This window comes from Gossypium hirsutum, chromosome A12 (genome assembly GCF_007990345.1).
Source record: "Gossypium hirsutum isolate 1008001.06 chromosome A12, Gossypium_hirsutum_v2.1, whole genome shotgun sequence".
NCBI classification, from domain to species: Eukaryota; Viridiplantae; Streptophyta; class Magnoliopsida; order Malvales; family Malvaceae; genus Gossypium; species Gossypium hirsutum.
This window is the reverse complement of record NC_053435.1, coordinates 51,285,711-51,307,913: the sequence shown is the minus strand read 5'-3', so window position 1 is coordinate 51,307,913 and position 22,203 is coordinate 51,285,711. Positions and strand designations below refer to the sequence as shown.

At 37.5% G+C, this 22,203-nt stretch overlaps 1 non-coding gene across 1 annotated transcript; it reads right to left on the bottom strand.

The window, feature by feature from the left end:
* Positions 1 to 656: 656 nt before the first annotated feature.
* LOC121211573 (small nucleolar RNA R71) lies at positions 657 to 763 on the bottom strand. The gene has a single exon (XR_005906795.1). It is a non-coding gene; the product is annotated as a small nucleolar RNA R71 (small nucleolar RNA).
* Between the last annotated feature and the right edge of the window lie 21,440 nt (positions 764 to 22,203).

Here is a 22,203-nt window from a genome sequence, read left to right as displayed (position 1 = left end):
ATTTTTTTTGAAATTATTATTTTCAATTTGGTTTTTATTTTATTTTTATTTTAAATTCTAACCTTACGTATTTATTCTTTATTTTTGGGATCATTTTTCTGGTGTTTATGAGCATAGATCGAATTATCAACTCATTACTTGTAGACCCAAAGATTGAACGGATAATTTGACAGAAAGGACATGAAAGATCAGCTCAAAGACAAGCCGATATACCTTGGAAATCAAAATGATGAACAATGAAACAAAGCCAATCATGAGCACAATCCCATGCTTATTGCCAAGGATAGGGATCATGCCATAAGACAGTACGCTGTGCCACTCTTCAATGAATTAAATCTAACAATTAAGAGACCGGATATTGAGGCATCACAATCTGAATTGAAACCAGTGATGTTTTAACTACTCTAAATGTGGGTCAGTTTAGTGGAATGCCCACGAAAGATCCACACGTTCACCTTTGATTATTCATAAAGGTGAGTGATTCATTTAAGATAGCTGGTGTGACTGAAGACGTATTGAGGTTGAAGTTGTTTCCATACTCACTGCTAGATCGAGCACGAGCATGGCTTAATTTTTTTCCACCAAGTTCAATATCTACATAGCAAGAATTCACAGAAAGATTTTTGGTGAAGTATTTTCCACTTAGCAAATATGCTAAGTTGCGAAATGAGATAACCAATTTTCAACAATTGGATGACAAATCCTTGTACGATGCATGGGAGAGGTTCAAAGAATTACTTCATAAATGCCCACATCATGGGATTCCACACTGTATCCAATTGGAGACATTTTATAATGGTCTCAACACACACACAAGTTGATGGTAGGTGCTTCTGCAAATAGTGTGATTTTTTCTAAGTTTTATAATGAGTCTTACGAGATGATTGAGAGGTTTGCTAGTAAAAACTATCAATGGCCAAAAAATAAGAAACTTCAGGAAGACGAGTATCCAGATTGCACGAAGTGGACCACTTACATCATTCTCAACTCAAGTATCTTCTATTTCTTCAATGTTGAAACAGTTTATTTTGCAGCTCAATCACCAAGTCAATCCAATGTAGTTTCCTGTGTATACTATGGGCATGGTCATTCTTTCAAGAATTGTACGTCAAATCCTGAGTCAGTTTATTACATAAGGAATCAACACCAAAATAGAAGTGGACAAAGACCACAGTCCAACTTGAAAAATCAAAACTTTTCTTGGAGTAAGCAAATAAATGGACTGAACAACACATACATGCAGTATAAACCCAACCAATCCCAAGGGTTCAATCAACACGCTCCAAAACCAAAACAAGCTGAGTCATCCAACAGTTTGGAGAACTTGTTAAAGGCATACATGGTGAAGAATGACACATTAATCCAAAGCCAGGCAGCAACACTGGAAAGAACCAAATGGGTCAGTTAGCTATGGATCTTCGTAATATACACAAGAAGCCTTACTTAACGATACAAAAAATCCAAGAAATTTGGGTAAGGAACATTGCAAGGTAGTTTCTTTATGAAGTGGTAAGACTTTGGAACCCAAGGAGATTGTGGTTAAAGATGAACCCATTGAGAAGGAAAAAAGTCAACCAACAGTTAAAATTCCTACACCAGTTGAGCCAGAACATACAAAGTCTGATGAGGTAAAATTTAGCCCAGTGAATTTTGAAAAACTAACATCTTTTTAAAATGTAGATTTATCTCCTCAGAAAAGTTGTTTAGTCCAACCCAAAGTTCTATCACTTTCGTACCCTCAAATGTTCCAACCAAATAAGCAGAAGCAGGAGGTACAATTTAAGAAGTTTTTAGACGTTTTGAGGAAATTTCACATCAACATCCTGTTGGTGGAGGCTTTAGAGTAAATTCTGAATTATGTGAAGTTCATGAAGGACATTCTATCCAAGAAGAAAAGACTTAGTGGGTATGAGACTGTAGTACTAACGAAGGAGTGTAGTGCGTTTTTATAGAGCAAGCTTTCTCCAAAGCTGAAGGACCTTAGAAGCTTTACTATACCATGTAATATCAAGGAATCTTACTATGGTAAAGCTTTGTGTGGTTTAGAAGCGAGTCAACTTGATGCCCAAGTCTATTTTCAAACCATTGGGAATAGGCGAAGTATGACCCATGACTATGACACTTCAATTGTCGGATCGATCTTTAACACAGCCCGAAGCAAGTATCAAGGATGTTCTGGTAAGAGTTGGTAAATTCATTTTTCCTACTGACTTCATTGTCTTAGATTTTGAAGTAGATAAGGAAGTACCGATCATCCTAGGGAGACTTTTCCTAGCCATGGAAAGACATTCATAGACATGCAAAAAGGAGAACTCACGATGAGAGTTCAGGATGATTAGGTAACACTTAATGTTGTTAAAGCAGTGAAATTTCCCAATTTGACGAAGGAATGTTTAGTAATGGAGGAGCCAGAAACCTTAGTTTCTATGGAATGGAAAATAAATTTTAAGGAAGGCTCGTTGGAGAACAGTTTAGGGACTGAGCCATTGGAAGATAAAAAAGGTAATGAAAATATGGCTTTGATGGAAGCCACTCTGAGGAACTATGTTCAACTAGAAGGATTTGAACCATTAGAGTTGGAAGTTTGGGAGTTTGTGCGACCCAAGTTGTCAATCAAGGAACCACCCAAACTCGGACTTAAGGTACTTCCTTCCCATTTAAATATGTTTATTTAGGTAAGTGTTTTACTTTGCCTATGAATATTTCAACAGAACTGACAAAACAAAAAAAGGAGCAACTAATTGCAGTTTTAAAGAAATTTAAAAAGGTAATCGGTTGGGCCATAGTCGATTCGAGATATAAGTGATAACTCTTGAAGAGATTATATTTCATGTCTTCAAACCTAGTTAATTACCTGTACTTAAGTAAATTTAGCTGCATTTAGGACATTCCATTCGTAATTTTCATTGCATTACATTAAGAAGATTGGACTGTGCTTAAATGTTATTATATGTTACTTTTACTTGTTTGCGGGAAGGATTTGTTTGGTAGTAATTGGCAGGTGCAGAATGCGGAGAAAGAAGTAAAGGAATGAAAGTTTGTTGTGGCAAAAGGTTGGATAGTTTTCCAACATGAATGTCGTGGAAGCTCCAGGAAGACCAAGTCAACACTCAACACATAACAGTGTTAGCCCAACTTTCCTTGTATTAGAAAATTTTGCCTAAAGAAGAGGGAAAAAAATCATGGGCTGATTTAAGTTACCTGGCTTGTGTCTACAGGCCTTAGCATGGTACCCTGCACAGTTTTGTCTTCATTCTATATGAACGTTGCTCTATGTCTAGAGTCTACTTGTAACGCCCCGTACCCGAGACCGTCGCCGGAGTCGAACACGAGGTGTTAATAGACTTAATTCATTACTTAAACAGCTCAAACAATTTATTTTAAAAATTTTCAGTCAAGCTAACAATCTGCGTCATAGTCGCTTAAAAATTCATATCTCGAGTTACGAAACTCAAAATATAATTCTGTAAATTTTCCCTGAAACTAGACTCATATATATATTTACTAATTTTTTTATAGAATTTTTGGTCAAGCAAATTAGTACAGTTTATTAGTTAAAGTCTCCCCTGTTTTAGAGTTTGACTGATCTGATCTCTATGTATTACAAATCAAATATCTCCATGTACAGAGTTTCAATGACTATACGGTTTGCTTCTAATAAAACTAAACTCAATAAGGAATCTGTACATATAAATTATGACTTCTAATTATCTTTGAACAATTTATGGTGAATTTCCAAAGTCAGAACAGGGGATCCAGAAATTGCTCTGCCCTGTTTCACAAAAATTTAAACATCTCATAAAATATAACTCATATACCTGTTTTGCTCCATCCATATGAAAATAGACTCATAATTCTTCAATTCCATATATTATTCATCATCTAATTGTATCTCTACTATTTTTAGTGATTTTTCAAACTCACGTCACTGCTGCTGTCTAAATCTATTTTATGGTAAATTTTACCTATTTCATGGTTTCCATGGATTAGCTAGCAATTTAGCATACATAACACCAAATATGATCATGATTAGCCATTCCAATGGCTAATCATTACCAAGCATTTCCTTACCACTCAATAACCATATCATAAGACCATATACACAAAATGATTATAATGCTATACATGCCATACTCAAAATATACAAGCCATTATGCCAAGATGGTATACGGATAGTGTGAGCATGCCTCCGATCGTTCCCGATTTCCGAGCTGGCTTGTCAACACTACAAGGAATGAAAAGGAGGGAGTAAGCATAAATGCTTAGTAAGTTCACATGCAAATAGCAAGTAACACAACTATATAAGTAAACATAAAACATCATTTGCATAATCATCACCGAGACATTCATATCACATTTTCATTTATCATCTTACCATATTGTTGTTATATCGAGTTTTCAACCCGAGGGTTAAGTACATAGCTATTCAAAGTATTCATTTCACAACACTTACCAATACGTCCCTTTCATCTCGAGTATTCCTCCATTTGAGTAGAATTTTACCCGTTGAACGCATCGGAATATAATTCGGATACATGGAAAGTTTGCACATAAGTGCCACCTATGCAGCCAAACTACCATGTAACTCGCCCATAAGTGAACTCGGACTCAACTCAACGAGCTCAGGCGTTCGCATCCATAAGTGAACTCGGACTCAACTCAACAAGCTCGGATGCCTAGTTACATCTCTCGAACTCGGACTCAACTCAACGAGTCCGGACATTCGCATCCATAAGTGAACTCGGACTCAACTCAACGAGTTCGGATGCCCAAATATCCTAGTGACATGTCACTTGTATCCTAATCTATTCCCAAGGTTCAAACGGGATTTTCCTCGAACACATCTCCATGCCATCTTCCGTAAAATACCAAAACCAATACTCGGTAGCACTTTATATTTAACAAATAATTCACATAATTTGCATTTTATTTGAAAATAACCACAAAGCATATATTTCATGATAAAAATCAGCATATCATATAATTAACATCAATAACTTAAAAATAACAATTATACTACATTATTTACACATGAACTTACCTCGTATGCGAAAATGGCTACTTTTACCATTTCGTCCACAACTTGGTATTTTCCCCATTTTAGCCCGAATTTTAGTTTTCCTTGCTCTATCATTTAAAATATAGTCTAATTAGGACTCACATTATTCAAATTGACCCAAAATCATATTTTTCAAAATTACAGTTTTGCCCCTAAACTTTTGCATATTTACACTTTTGCCTAAAAGCTTGTAAAATAAACTTCAGCCTCTTTTCTTATTTTTTCTGACATTCTGATAATTTTTCCCTTCTATGGGAACATCAAATTCTCACTCTAACATGTACTTATGACTATTAGGTATTTTTACTGATTAAGCGCTTTTGCTAGTTTTCGCTTAAAACCGAGTAGTACAAGTTGTCAAACATAATTTAAAACCTCATATTCTATCATAAAACACCAAAATATACAAATTTCACCTATGGGTATTTTTCCAAATATGAACCCTAGGTTGAATTATTTCTAGCATAAGCTTAATCGAGCTACCGGGACTCCAAAAACGTAAAAATCATTAAAAACGAGGCTAGAACGGACTTACAATCGAGCTTGGAAGCTTGAAAAACCCTAGCCATGGTTTCTCCTTGCTATATTCGGCCATGGGGTTGAAGATGAGCAAAATTGGCTTTTAATTTTGTATTTTAATTCATTTTACCCCTAAATGACCAAAATGCCCTTACTACTAAACTTTCCAAAAATTCCATCCATGTCCAATTTTTGTCCATAGACTTAGAAATTGATAAAATTGCTATTTAAGACCTCCTAATTAATATTTCAAAACAATTTCATACTAGAAACTTCTAGAATGCAAGTTTTACAAATTATTCGATTTAGTCCCTAATTTCAATTTAAGCACTTTATGCATAAAATTTCTTCACGAAATTTTCACACAATCATGCAATCATATCATAGACCTCAAAATAATCATAAAATAATTATTTCTATCTCAGATTTTGTGGTCACGAAACCACTATACCGACTAGGCCTAAAATCAGGATATTACACTACTACAAGTATCCATTCAGTACTTGCTCATATCATTCAATTACAGTCCAACTACTCCAACCTTTTCTAAATTAGATTAGTTTATAGGTGTCTTGCACAAACATCTATGTTTAGGAATTGCATGTATACAATTTAGAAATATTTTTTTTGAATGAAACAATACATTAAATTATATATATGCTTCAACCATTAAAAAAATAAATGTTTCATCATGTAATCCCAACCCTATGAGATTTAGCTCATGCGTTGGCAACTAAAATTTAAATCCAAAATATCATCTAACACTGTTTCAATCAAATCAAATCATAGAAGAACAAATTAAGAAATAATGGAAGAACATAGGAAAAATGGTTCCCAACAAACCAATCCACAATCGAGCAGAACATTGTCCTTTGGTGACTGAGAGGGACTACATTCGGTTTTCTCTTTTCGTGTCTACCTAGCCGCTTCCCTCTATTTTTTGCCTCCGGATCTCCCTTTTTGTTTTTTGCCACTTTAGGGCTTCCTCCTTCTAGTTGTTCTTTTTTGTTCCCCTTTTTAGGTTTGTGATAAATCTTGAAAAGAGTTATATTTCATGCCTCTAAACTGAATCATTTACTTGTAATTAAGAAAATATATTTTCATTTTAGACTTATTACTAGAGCATTACATACTAAAGCTTGGATTGTGTTTCAACAGTAAATTTATGTTACTTTTAATTGCTGGAAAGAGGTTTGGTAGTTGGTGCAAGTAGGATGAAAGAGGCAAGAAGAAGGAAAAGAGGAAGAGGAAAAGAGAATGAAGGAGGTGAAACATTGTCAAGGCAAATGGTGGGATAGATTGCCAACAGAAATGCCATGGCAATTCTAGGAAGATGACGCAACACTAAATCCACGTCACTCTCAGCTAGCTATACGTGTAATAGATAGATCACCCTGAAAAAGAGGAGCAAAATATGTGTGTTGAAAGGGACGAGACTACCCTTATAAGAGGAGGATAAAGAAGAGAGGATAACACACATGGATTATAAGGAGAAAATAAGAGAAAGAGAGCCATTACTCTCTCTACAACATAATCTAGTGGAATAATTTAGAAGCAAAAAAGAGAGGAACAGCTAAAAGAAAAGGGAGATCACAGACGCGAAGAAGGGGAAGAGAAATCTACCTTAGGTTTTGCGTAGAATCTTGATAAGAAGTTAGAGTGCAACAAGAACTTCCTACAGTTCCTCATTTGTTTTGTTTTCTTGGTTTTGAATTCTATGATTCGTAAATCTTGAAGTATGTTGATGAATGATTTAGTTTTGGATTTCATTGCCCAACCCATGAGCTTATTATCTTCGGGTTGGAATTATTTGGGTGAATATTGAATTATCTCTGATGCTCATGATATGATTTTGGTTAAGATTATTGTTTTATTCGATTCTTGTTTATTTGGAATACATGCATGCAAGCTCTCTAAATAGTTGATTGCATGTTAAGAATTTAGATGGATTTGAATATGAATTCCAACCTTTATCATTAATATTCTCTACTTGTTCCTTTTGAATTGCCATGACTTTTAGATTGTTTGGTCATTTTTTAGTTATAATTGATACTATTAGTTCATTCATCAATTCCTTTCACCAATTTATACTATGTTTCTTTTGCACAAATTCATTCGTTAAATCCTCAATAATACTCACCAATTCAAATAAACTTTCGATCCCTGTGGAGACGATACTCACTCATCATTATATTACTTGAATATACGTGTACACTTGCAGATTTGCATTTTTTACACGCAATAGTTTCATCCTTTGGCTTTTTATAAGCTTTTTGCCTAGGGTAAATCTTTAAGATCTTGCTCTCGAAAAAAGTAGATCACTTTATGTCTCTTCTGAGTAGTAGAACGAGTACAATTTTGCTGAGGCATTACTGAAAGTAAGGGCAGATTCTTAGTAATCCAAACCTTCCAAATCGACATCATAAATGCTTATTCATTTGTCGTAGTATCTTTCCTATAACATTTTTAGTTATTTATTTATTTTTCTACATATTATTCACGTAGTTATTCTCGTAATTTCCATTGCACTTTTACTCTGGCTTTGTCTTAGCATTTTCCAGTATTAGTTAGTATACATTTCGCACACATCATTGTTTTTTTAATTTACCACTTCATACTTATCTTGGTTTTGTCATAGTATTAATCGTAATTCATTATAATAACTTAAACACTTTTATACCTAATCTGATCCTTGTGTAAACGATCTCACTTATCACTTCATTACTTGATTTGACGTGTATACTTGCACAATTCACATATCATTTCACACGCTACAAGTTGTTGGTGTTATTGCTAGGGATCGACAATTTGGTGAAATTTGGTTTTGTTATTTTACTTAGTCCCATTTGTTTTACTTAACTTAGTTGTATTTAACTTTTACAGTGCCGTCAGTGTATAAGAAAAGGCATTCTTGCTAAAAAAGAGTATCCTTTTGACCCAGAGATCAAAAGATCTTTATGAAGAATGAGAAAAGAACTGCGAAACATGGCCAGGGAATGGAATGATCCTGGTCAGAATGATTATGGTCTCAACTATAATCCAAATGATCAGAATGCTAATCTTCCTATTCATCGTGTGATAGATGATCGTGACAGACCAATACGAGAGCATGTTGTGCCAATTTTAGGTGTCTTAAATCTAGGGATAATCTAACCACAAATACAAGCTCAGCATTTGGAGCTAAAATTAGTAATGTTTCAAATGTTGCAAACAGTAGGACAATTTGGTGGATTACCCACTGAAGATCCAAGACTGTATTTAAGACCTTTTTCTAGAGGTCTATGACTCGTTTAGACAACAGGGTGTTCTTGAAGACACTTTGGGCTTAAACTGTTTCCATATTCTTTGAGAGATCGTGCAATAGCGTGGCTGAATGCTTTGCTATCGGGAACAATGGCATCATAGAATGATCTTTGCTACAGATTTTTGCTATGGTATAATCCCCCAAATATGAATGCCAATCTTGGAAAGGACATCACATATTTTCGGCAATTAGAGGATGAAATGATATATAAAGCTTAGGAACAATTTCAAGAATTACTTCGAAAATGTCTGATACATGGATCCCAACACTAAAAATAGATAGAGATATTTTATAATGGAATGAATGTGTGTACGAGGATGGTATTCGATGCCTCCACCAATGGTACTTTATTGGATAGATCTTATAATGAAGCATATAAGATTTTGGAAAAGATAGCCAACAATGATTATTAATATCCTACCACGAAAGTTTAGACGAGTAAGAAAGTTGTTGGTACCATGGAGCTGGATGCAGTACCATGGAGCTAGATGCAATCACTTCATTGACTGCCCAAGTATCATCTTTAACTAATATGCTCAAAATAATGAAGAGACCAACTACAGTTTAGGAGATGAAAGCAGTCAAGCAAGCATGTGTTTATTGTGGTGAAGACCATGTGTCTGACCTGCCTAGTAAATCCAACAGTTGTGTGCTACATGGGTAATTTTAACTGGGATAATAACCCCTATTCCAGCACCTACAATTTAGGGTGGAAACATCATCCAAATTTTAGTTGGAATAATCAAGGCATGGGGAATCTTAACAATGTGGCAAGATAGAATGCCATCAGTGTATCACCTAGTTATACTTAACCTATAACAGGACAAAATGTCCATTAAGGTCAGGTATCGACTTCATCATCACCATCATCTATTGAAGCCTTGCTGAAGGAATATGGCCAAGAATGATGCTCTAATTCAGAGTCAAGCTGCATCCCTTTGAACTTTTGATAATCAAGTGGGGCAATAGTGAATGCTTTAAATTCAAAACCACAAGGAGCCTTGCCAAGTGATACCAAGAATTTGAGATCACAAAGGAAGGAATAGTGTAAGGCCATCACTCTTAGAAGCAAACATCATCTTGATGACGTTGCTTAAGATTCCACGGCAGGAGAGGATGACGTGAACAACAACCACGTAAAGATCCTAGAACCATTTAAGAAACATACTACACCTAAAAAGGGTAAGTAGCAAAATGTTGTGGTAGAATCATATCGTGTTGCCAAAAAGAATGCCACAACAAAATAGTATCAGAAACCTGAAGGAAGACCACCTCTACCTTTTCCTTAGCAATTCCATAATTCTAAACAGGATGTTCGGTTCAAAATATTTTTGGAGGTTTTGAAGCATCTCCATATCAACATACCGTTAGTAGAAGTTTTGGAGAAAATGCCCAATTATGTGAAATTTATGAAAGACATACTGTCAAAGAAGTAAATTGGGAGAATATGAGACTATTACTCTCACTGAAGGGTGCACAACTATGTTTACGAATAAATTACCTCCAAAGTTAAAGGACCCAAAGAGTTTCACTATCCCATGTTTATTTGGAAATCATTATGTTGGTAAGGCATTATGTGATTTAAGAGTAAATATAAATCTATTGTCTCTGTCTATTTTCAGGAAGCTAAGAATTGGGAAGGAAAGACCCATTAAAGTCATGCTACAACTAGTCGATTGGCCTTCGCACATCTAGAAGGTAAAATTGAATACGTGCTAGTAAGAGTAGATATGTTTATTTTTCTAGCTGATTTCATTATTTAAAATGTGAAGCTGACAAAGATGTACCGGTTATTCTTTGAAGAACTTTTCTTACTGTAGGTAGAACTTTAATCGATGAATAGAAAGGGGAACTGACTATAAGGATGAATGACCAATAGGTCATGTTTAATGTATTTAATGCACTGAAATGTGCTGATGAGAGTGAAGAATGTCATGCCATTGACTTGATCAAAGCAGGAATGGAGGAAGAGTTCACGAGATTTTGCCACATCAATTCTGATAGGGATGAAGATTCATTTGAGTGGAAACCCTTGTGCAATTTGTTGGAGAAAAATAAACCTTTCAATTTTGATGAGCAATGCATGGTATCTCATGTATATCTGCGTGGAGCTATTGATGTCAAGGACATGAAAATAAGGGGAACATTTAGAGTTAATGGACAACGCTTGAAGCACTATTGGGGTTCTCATATAGAGAGAGACAAATAGTGTAACACCCCGAACCCAAGACCGACACCGGAGTCGGACACGAGATGTTAACAAACTTTGAAAAATTTTTCCAGACACTGCCCAGTCTGAGTACTAGTCGCTTCAAAAATCATATCTTGAGTTTCACAACTCGAAAATCAGTTTTGTGATTTTTCCCTGAAACTAGACTCATGTCCCCACCTATGTATTTTTTTCTAGAATTTTTGGTCGGGCCAATTAGTACAGTTTATTAGTCAAAGTCTCCCATGTTACAGGGGTCGACTACACTGACCCTTTCCCATTACGACTTGGATATCTCTCTGCACAGAGCTTCAATACTGATTCCGTTTGTTTCTATGGAAACTAGACTCAGAGAGGAATCCATACATATATGGTATGACTCCTAATTATCTCTGGTCAATTTATAGTGAATTTCCAAAGTCGGAACAGGGAATCCAGAAACTGTTCTGGCCCTGTTCCACAAGAACCTGAATATCTCTTACTGTACTGTTCATATGATTGTTTCGTTACTTTCATATGAAAGTAGATTCATCAAGGTTCGATTACATAATTTATTCACTATTTAATTCCACTCCTACGAATTCTTGTGATTTTTCCAATCCAAACCACTGCTGCTGTCAGCCTCTGTTTTCAAAGTAAACCTTACCTATTTTCGGGGTTTCATGGACCAACTAGGGCCTTGTCATACATATGCCCACATATGATCATACTTAGCCATTCCAATGGCTGATCATTTGCTCAACACTTCCATTCCAACTATAGTTACATCATGAAACCATCTATACATTCATAAACACGAATGGTCTAATGCCATACTCCACTTCTACAAGCCATTTTCGCATGGCTGTACACTTATACATTTCATAAAGTACTCGAAAAACAACAATGGGTAGTCCTATACATGCCATATCAAAATTCAACCAAAATAGTACCCAAAAGAGCCTTTGATAGTGTGGGCGACTTCGACTTCAAGATCCCGAGTCCGATAGCTGGAGAACCAAAAATCTATAAAACAGAGGAGCAGTATAACGAGTAAGCAATTTATGCTTAGAAAGTTTTGAGCAAGGAATTCCAGCATAAACAAAGAATAACACACATTTAGCTAAACGGAATATTTCATAATACGCAATTTACTGATATCAAACTTGCTTCACAACATTAACAACCCTTATGTACATACACAATAGACTAACTTAGCCGAAGGCCGGTAGCTCGTTTATCAACTGAGCGAACATTTATTTGTAAGGGCTCGATTAAATTCAACACATACGTAACATATCCCCATATTGGGATGTTTTTCGAGTATTCGCTGGAATTTTACAGCAAGCTCATTCATTACCAAATCACGTACCTTCGGGATTTAACCGGATATAGCTCCTCGTTCAAATGCCTTCGGGACATAGCCCGGTTTTAGTAACTCACACAATGCCTTCGGGACATAACCCGGATTTAACAACTCGCACGAATGCCTTCGGGACTTAACCCGGATTTAATAACTCGCACGAATGCCTTCGGGACTTAACCCGGATTTAGTATCTCGCACAAAGGCCTTCGGGGCTTAACCCGGAATTTGTATCTCGCACAAATGCCTTCGGATCTTAGTCCGGATATATTCACTTAGCACAAAGCCTTCGGGACTTAGCCCGGACAGCATTCAATTAATCATGCACATCTAACAATAATTCATGGCACATTCATATTTCATTTTCATTTGCGAAACTCAAACACAAGGCACATATCGTCCTTGCACATTCGGCTCAATAGCCTCACATAGAGCATGATTTAATCACATCATAATTTAAGCTCTCTTACTCAAGAACTTACCTCGGGTGTTGTCGAACGATTCCGCTAGCTATTCAACCACTTTTTCCTTCCCTTTATCGGATTTATTTCCCCTTTGCTCTTGAGCTTAGCCTAGCTACATGCATGGCCGAATCTCTTCACCTTTCTTCTTCTTTCCTCCATAAAATTTTTGGCCAAGGATGAACCAAAGGATGAGAAAATTTTTCTTTGTTTTTCTTTCTAATTTAGGCTAAATGAAGGTGAGAAAAGGATGAACAAAGATCTTCTCCTCTCTTTTCTTTAGCTCACGGCAATGGGGGGGAAAGAATCAACTACACACTTTTTTTTTTTGTGTAATCATCATACTCCTTTTCATTATTTAATTTCCATGCCTATTATTTTATTTTTTTCCACCCATGATGCACCAACAAAACATGTCTATGACATGTCTTGGCCATCAAACTTGGTCTACCATGCTTGTCATGGCCGGCCACTACTAGTAGGGGGGAATTTGACATGCAAGTCCCCCCTTTGTCCACATGCACTAATAGGTCCTCACACATTGACCTATCACATTTTAGAATTTTCTCACATAAGTCCTATTGACTAAATTCACATGAAATCAACCAAATTGAAGCTTGAAATTTTCACACATTCATAATTACATATTCTAGACAATAAGTATCACATTCAAACATTTCGGTGACTCGATTTAGCGGTCCCGAAACTACTTCCCGACTAGGGTCAACTTTGGGCTGTCACAACTCTCCCCCACTTAAGAAATTTTCGTCCCCGAAAATCTTACCGGTAAATAGGTTTGGGTATCGTTCTTTCATCGAGCTCGGTCCAAAACAATGGTGTACGGCATTTACGACCGTACAAAGCCTCGTAAGGTGCCATCTTAATACTTGATTGAAAACTATTGTTGTAAGCGAATTCAATCAAAGGTAAATACCGTTCCCATGAACTACTGAACTCGAGGATGCAACATCTCAACATATCCTCAAGTATCTGAATTATCCGCTCGGATTGACCATCGGTTTGGGGGTGAAAAGCAGTGCTAAAATGCAGCTTGGTACCCAGAGCTTCTTGCAATTTCTTCCAAAATCGTGAGGTGAATCTCGGATCTCTATCCGACACGATAGAAACAGGTACCCCGTGTAATCTCACAATTTGATAAACGTACAATTCAGCTAGTTTATCCAATAAAAAATCCGTACGTACGGGGATGAAATGAGCTGACTTAGTCAGTCTATCAACAACAACCCATATCGCATCCTTCTTACTTGCTGACAAGGGCAGTCCGGACACAAAGTCCATTGTGACTCGATCCCATTTCCACTCGGGTATCATGATCGGCTGGAGTAATCCTGAAGGCACTTGATGTTCCGCTTTCACTTGTTGACATATTAAACATCTCGAAACAAAGTCGGAGATGTCCCGTTTCATACCATGCCACCAAAATTGACGTTTCAAATCGTTGTACATTTTCGTACTCCCCGGGTGAATTGACATTCGGCTACAATGGGCTTCGTCCAGAATCATCGAAATAAGTTCCGAATTCATTGGAACACACAAACGATTTCTGAACCTCAAACAATCATCATCATCAATTTGAAACTCCGATTCCTCGTTCGGAAAACACTTAGCCCATTTTGCAACCAATTCATCATCGACTTTCTGAGCTTCACGAATTTGGTGAGTCAATAATGGTTTAGCTTTTAATTCAGCTACTAACACATTGTCTGGTAGAACAGACAAATGCACGTTCATCGCTCGTAAAGCAAACAATGACTTCTGGCTTAAGGCGTCCGCAACCACGTTAGCCTTTCCCGGGTGGTAATCAAAGACAAGCTCGTAATCTTTCAACAACTCAAGCCAACGTCTTTGTCGCAGATTCAAGTCTCATTGAGTCATCAAATATTTGAGACTTTTGTGATCCGAAAATACATGGCACTTCTCACCAAACAGATAATGTCGCCATATTTTTAAGGCAAACACGATGGCAGCTAGTTCGAGATCATGGGTCGGATAATTCCTCTCGTGTGGCTTCAATTGTCTCGACGCATAGGCCACGACTCGACCTTCTTGCATCAATACGCAACCCAACCCAAGTAGGGATGCGTCACTATAAATGACAAACTCTTTACCTGATTCGGGTTGCACCAAAATTGGAGTTTTAGTCAAATGAGTTTTCAGTTGGTCGAAACTTTTCTGACATTTCTCCGTCCACTCGAACTTAACATCCTTTTGAAGTAGCTTCGTCATTGGCGTGGCTATCATCGAGAAACCTTTCACAAATCGTCGGTAATAACCGGCGAGCCCCAAAAAGCTCCGATCTCAAATCTATTTTTGAGAACACTGAGGCTCCCTTTAGTTGGTCGAACAAATCATCGATGCGCGGCAACGGATATTTGTTCTTTATCGTCACTTTATTCGGCTGACGATAGTCAATGCACAACCTCATGGTTCCGTCCTTCTTTTTCACGAACAATACTGGTGCACCCCAAGGTGAGAAACTTGGTCGAGCGAAACCTCTATCCGTCAGTTCTTGCAACTGAGCTTTCAACTCCTTTAACACGGTTGGTGCCATACGATACGGAGCTATCGAAATCGGCGTAGTCCCAGGTACAAGCTCAATACCAAACTCTACCTCCCGAACAGGTGGTAAGCCCGGTAATTCTTCCGGAAAAACATCCGGGTATTCACAAACCACCGGCACAGATTCGGGTTTCTTTTCTAATTCTTTGTCATCAAGTACATACGCAAGGTATGCTTCGCACCCTTTTCTTACATATTTCTGTGCCAACATTGCTGATATTACAGCTGGCATCCCCTCCAAGTCCGCAGACTCAATTCGGACTACTTCGTTATTTGCGCACCTCAAATCAATAGTCTTGCTCTTGCAATTCACAATCGCATCATGCGCGGTCAACCAATCCAAACCAAGGATAACATCAAATTCATCAAACGGCAAAAGCATCAAGTCCGCCGGAAAACAGGAACCTCGAATTTCCAGGGGACATTTCTTACACATTTTGTCGACAAGCACGTAATGACTCAAGGGATTTGACACCCGAATTACGAACTCAGTAGACTCAATAGGTAAAGTCTTACTGGATGCTAAGGTTTCACATATGTAAGAATGAGTAGAACCGGGGTCAATCAAAGCAATTACATTAGTATCAAAGAGAGTGAATGTACCGGTAATAACATCAGGCGAAGAAGCATCCTCGCGGGCACGTATAGCATAAGCTCTAGCAGGCGCACGAGCTTCGGATCTGGTTATATCACCTCTAGATCCTCTCTGACCACCACTAGCATTGCCCGTATTTCCAGATGGTCTACCTCGAGCAGTGGTAGCACCCAGTTTCCCACTCTGATTTTCATTCTGTTCAAACAACCTCGGGCAATCTTTAATGAAGTGGTCAACTGATCCGCACTTGTAACAGGAGCGGTCAGGGAATCTACAACTCCCCGAATGCCATTTACCGCAATATCGACACTTCGTTCTATCTCGACGTTCATTCCCAACACTGGCGACCGAAGTGCCTCGTGTACCCACAGGGGGTCGATCACGATCTCGTCTAAAAAGGCCCGAAGTGCCTCTAAACTAGCCCGCATCATCTCGAAATCTCTTCGATGTCTGTTGAAGAGACCTTCCCGAGGATCTTTTACGAAACTCTCCAGTTCCCTCATCAACTCTTTGCTTTTCTTTTCTAAGCTCTTCGGCTTTACAAGCTCGTTCAACAAGTACCACGAACTCTCGTATTTCAAGAACGCCAACGAACATTTTTATATCTTCATTCAGCCCATCCTCGAAGCGTTTACACATAATAGCTTCGGACGAAACACATTCCCGAGCGTATTTGCTAAGTCTAACAAATTTTCGCTCGTAATCAGTAACCGACATGGAGCCTTGCTTAAGCTCAAGAAATTCCTTCCGTTTCTGATCAACAAATCTCTGACTGATATACTTTTTCCGAAACTCAGTTTGGAAAAACTCCCAAGTTACTTGCTCTCGGGCACAACAGAAGTCAGAGTACTCCACCAATAGTAGGCAGAATCACGTAGCAAAGAGATAGCACACTTTAGGCATTCATCGGGTATACAAGATAGCTCATCGAGTACCCGGATAGTGTTGTCCAGCCAAAATTCAGCTTGCTCGGCATCATCGCTATCCATAGCCTTAAATTCAGTAGCCCCATGTTTTCGGATTCTGTCAACTGGGGGCTTATTTGACCTTATTTGGTCCGTTACCGGTGGTATTGTAGGTGCGGGGGTAGTATTTGTCGGGAATGGAGGTTGTGGAACAGCCATATTAGTTCGAATGTATTGGTTGAACCAATCATTCATCACGCTATAGAATGCTTGTCTAGCTTCATCATTCGGATTACTAGCATTAGGTTGAGAGTCTGCCGGCACTGTCCCTTGTGCGGGAGCAGGCGCTACACTCTCAAGATCATCAGCTACCTCTCGGTCACGATCGGGATCCATTACTATAAACACATTTACAATTGTCAGAAGTCACCACACTATCAAGTAATCACATAAAATGGCATGTATAGCTAGACCCAACACATTACGGTAGTCCTAGAATCGACTAAACCGTAGCTCTGATACCAATTTAATGTAACACCCCGAACCCGAGACCGACACCGGAGTCGGACACGAGATGTTAACAAACTTTGAAAAATTTTTCCAGACACTGCCCAGTCTGAGTACTAGTCGCTTCAAAAATCATATCTTGAGTTTCACAACTCGAAAATCAGTTTTGTGATTTTTCCCTGAAACTAGACTCATGTCCCCAACTATGTATTTTTTTCTAGAATTTTTGGTCGGGCCAATTAGTACAGTTTATTAGTCAAAGTCTCCCATGTTACAGGGGTCGACTACACTGACCTTTTCCCATTACGACTTGGATATCTCTCTGCACAGAGCTTCAATACTGATGCCGTTTGTTTCTATGGAAACTAGACTCAGAGAGGAATCCATACATATATGGTATGACTCCTAATTATCTCTGGTCAATTTATAGTGAATTTCCAAAGTCGGAACAGGGAATCCAGAAACTGTTCTGGCCCTGTTCCACAAGAACCTGAATATCTCTTACTGTACTGTTCATATGATTGTTTCCTTACTTTCATATGAAAGTAGATTCATCAAGGTTCGATTACATAATTTATTCACTATTTAATTCCACTCCTACGAATTCTTGTGATTTTTCCAATCCACACCACTGCTGCTGTCAGCCTCTGTTTTCAAAGTAAACCTTACCTATTTTCGGGGTTTCATGGACCAACTAGGGCCTTGTCATACATATGCCCACATATGATCATACTTAGCCATTCCAATGGCTGATCATTTGCTCAACACTTCCATTCCAACTATAGTTACATCATGAAACCATCTATACATTCATAAACACGAATGGTCTAATGCCATACTCCACTTCTACAAGCCATTTTCGCATGGCTGTACACTTATACATTTCATAAAGTACTCGAAAAACAACAATGGGTAGTCCTATACATGCCATATCAAAATTCAACCAAAATAGTACCCAAAAGAGCCTTTGATAGTGTGGGCGACTTCGACTTCAAGATCCCGAGTCCGATAGCTGGAGAACCAAAAATCTATAAAACAGAGGAGCAGTATAACGAGTAAGCAATTTATGCTTAGTAAGTTTTGAGCAAGGAATTCCAGCATAAACAAAGAATAACACACATTTAGCTAAACGGAATATTTCATAATACGCAATTTACCGATATCAAACTTGCTTCACAACATTAACAACCCTTATGTACATACACAATAGACTAACTTAGCCGAAGGCCGGTAGCTCGTTTATCAACTGAGCGAACATTTATTTGTAAGGGCTCGATTAAATTCAACACATACGTAACATATCCCCATATTGGGATGTTTTTCGAGTATTCGCTGGAATTTTACAGCAAGCTCATTCATTACCAAATCACGTACCTTCGGGATTTAACCGGATATAGCTCCTCGTTCAAATGCCTTCGGGACATAGCCCGGTTTTAGTAACTCACACAATGCCTTCGGGACATAACCCGGATTTAACAACTCGCACGAATGCCTTCGGGACTTAACCCGGATTTAATAACTCGCACGAATGCCTTCGGGACTTAACCCGGATTTAGTATCTCGCACAAAGGCCTTCGGGGCTTAACCCGGAATTTGTATCTCGCACAAATGCCTTCGGATCTTAGTCCGGATATATTCACTTAGCACAAAGCCTTCGGGACTTAGCCCGGACAGCATTCAATTAATCATTCACATCTAACAATAATTCATGGCACATTCATATTTCATTTTCATTTGCGAAACTCAAACACAAGGCACATATCGTCCTTGCACATTCGGCTCAATAGCCTCACATAGAGCATGATTTAATCACATCGTAATTTAAGCTCTCTTACTCAAGAACTTACCTCGGGTGTTGTCGAACGATTCCGCTAGCTATTCAACCACTTTTTCCTTCCCTTTATCGGATTTATTTCCCCTTTGCTCTTGAGCTTAGCCTAGCTACATGCATGGCCGAATCTCTTCACCTTTCTTCTTCTTTCCTCCATAAAATTTTTGGCCAAGGATGAACCAAAGGATGAGAAATTTTTTCTTTGTTTTTCTTTCTGATTTAGGCTAAATGAAGGTGAGAAAAGGATGAACAAAGATCTTCTCCTCTCTTTTCTTTAGCTCACGGCAATGGGGGGGGAAAGAATCAACTACACACTTTTTTTTTGTGTAATCATCATACTCCTTTTCATTATTTAATTTCCATGCCTATTATTTTATTTTTTTCCACCCATGATGCACCAACAAAACATGTCTATGACATGTCTTAGCCATCAAACTTGGTCTACCATGCTTGTCATGGCCGGCCACTACTAGTAGGGGGGAATTTGACATGCAAGTCCCCCTTTGTCCACATGCACTAATAGGTCCTCACACATTGACCTATCACATTTTAGAATTTTCTCACATAAGTCCTATTGACTAAATTCACATGAAATCAACCAAATTGAAGCTTGAAATTTTCACACATTCATAATTACATAATCTAGACAATAAATATCACATTCAAACATTTCGGTGACTCGGTTTAGCGGTCCCGAAACTACTTCCCGACTAGGGTCAACTTTGGGCTGTCACAAATAGTCCATAGGTCTTCGAGATGTTTAACTTCAACATCTTGATAATTCTTTTTTTTTATTTCATTTTGTCAATTTAAATTTCTCTTAGTTATTTCATTTCCTTTATTTAATAAACTGTAGGAAGAACCAAAAGCACCGTAGGAAGAACCAAAGAAAATAAAGTCTATCAGCATTGAGACTAACCATGAGGACGAAAAGGAAGCAAATCCCTCAATTGCACCACCATTGGACAACACTACGACTGATCCACCTCTTTCTATTGAACAGATGATTGAACAAGATCGTGAGATTGATCAGGTTATTGATGACCTCACCAGATTTGATAATGAAGAGGAGGATGTACCACTCAATTTACTTAAAAGAACGATGTGTTACAAGATGAGTGCACGAAAGACCACTCACCACAATTAAAGTACCACCAGTAAGTTCCAAGCTCGGAAAGTTTTTCTCCCTTTATTATATCTCATTATGTTCATATATATGTCCTTGCATTTATGATTCATATCTGTACATTCATTGAGGACAATGCATCCCTTAGGTTTGGGGGCATATTGTGCATCTAGACTTTATTAGATATTTAGTTGAGCATGTTTTTTAGTATTTTTTGTTCATTTGTCATTCATTTTGCCATCACACACATAACTGCCAAGAAATTGTTTAGACTATGATGAGTGTATTTTTGTCTGTGATGCTCAATAAGGAACTTAATTCTTCTATAAACTTAGAAAGTTGCGACAGTGGATTAAGTGACGTTAAATTAGGATAGCTTGCTTGCAAATTGACCCCTAAAATTAAGATGTCCTAATTCCAATTACAATTGATCTATAGTAAGTTTCTTTTAATAAACTTAAAGATTCTTGAAGCTAAATTCAATGCAATGGCAATACTCAACAATGAACAAAGTAGCAATGTTTAAGAAGATTCAAAGCAAAAAAAATCTAAAAAATACCATAAATACTTCAATGCTTAGAATTGCCAAGTAAGTTAGCACCACTTTGTTTGCTCCATCATGCTATTGACTAGAAAGGTGAGTCCAAGTAAGAGTGTGTAATAAAGAACAAAAAAAGTAATTTAGGGGCACTCTACTGTAGTAATAGGTTGAGTAGCTAAGAGGGTAGTTATTTGCTCCATCCATTTTTTTAGTCAAAAGCCTTAGCTTCATGAGTGAGAATTCAAATTGTGATATGATTGAGTACTCGACAATTTAGTGTATGCTCCATTGTAATTGCCAAGTCAACGAATAATGTAACAAGCTAAATCCCCTAGTAAAAAAAATAGGCATAATAAATGGATATGTATGTATTTGAGTATGTATAAGGCCAGATGAAAAAAAGGAAAACTGAGATTAATTAAAAGATGAACTAAGTAAATTGGGAGATACTTGCTATAGTCAAAATTGCATGAATACTTAGGATTTTGTCTTTTAGGGAAATATTTTCTGCACTGCCTTTGCTAAATAAGCTTATGAAACATGATACATAAAAAGATTGCTGAGAGCTGAAGTACAAGATGCTCTTTAAATGGTCTAACAGTCCAAAGGTAATTATGTATATATGGCAATTCTTACATTTATACATATTTTTCTTTAGAACAAGCAATAACTCAAGTTTGAGGGTGTGATAACTCTTGGAAAGAGTTATATTTCATGCCTTTAGACCTAGCTAGTTGCCTATACTTAAGTAAATTTAGTTGCATTTTAGTACATTCCATTCGTAATTTTCACTGCAATACATTAATAAGATTGGACTGTGCTTAAATGTTATTATATGTTACTTTTACTTGTTTGTGAGAAGGATTTGTTTGGTAGTAATATGTAGGTATAGGATGCGGAGAAAGAAATAAAGGAATGAAGGTTTTTCAGGGCAAAAGGTTGGACAATTTTCCAAAACGAATGCCGTGGCAATTCCAGGAAGACCAAGTCAACACTTAAAGCATAACAGTATTAGCCTAACTGTACTTGTACCAGAAAAACCTACCTAAAATAGAGGGAAGAAAATCATGGGTTGGTTGGATATACCCTAGGAAAAAAGCTTATAAAAAGTCAAAGGATGAAACCTAAAAGGGGGAACTAAAAAGAACAACAAGAAGGAGGAAACCCTAAGGGACGAACAACAAAAAGAGAGACCTGGAGGCAAAAAATAAAGGGTAGCGGCTA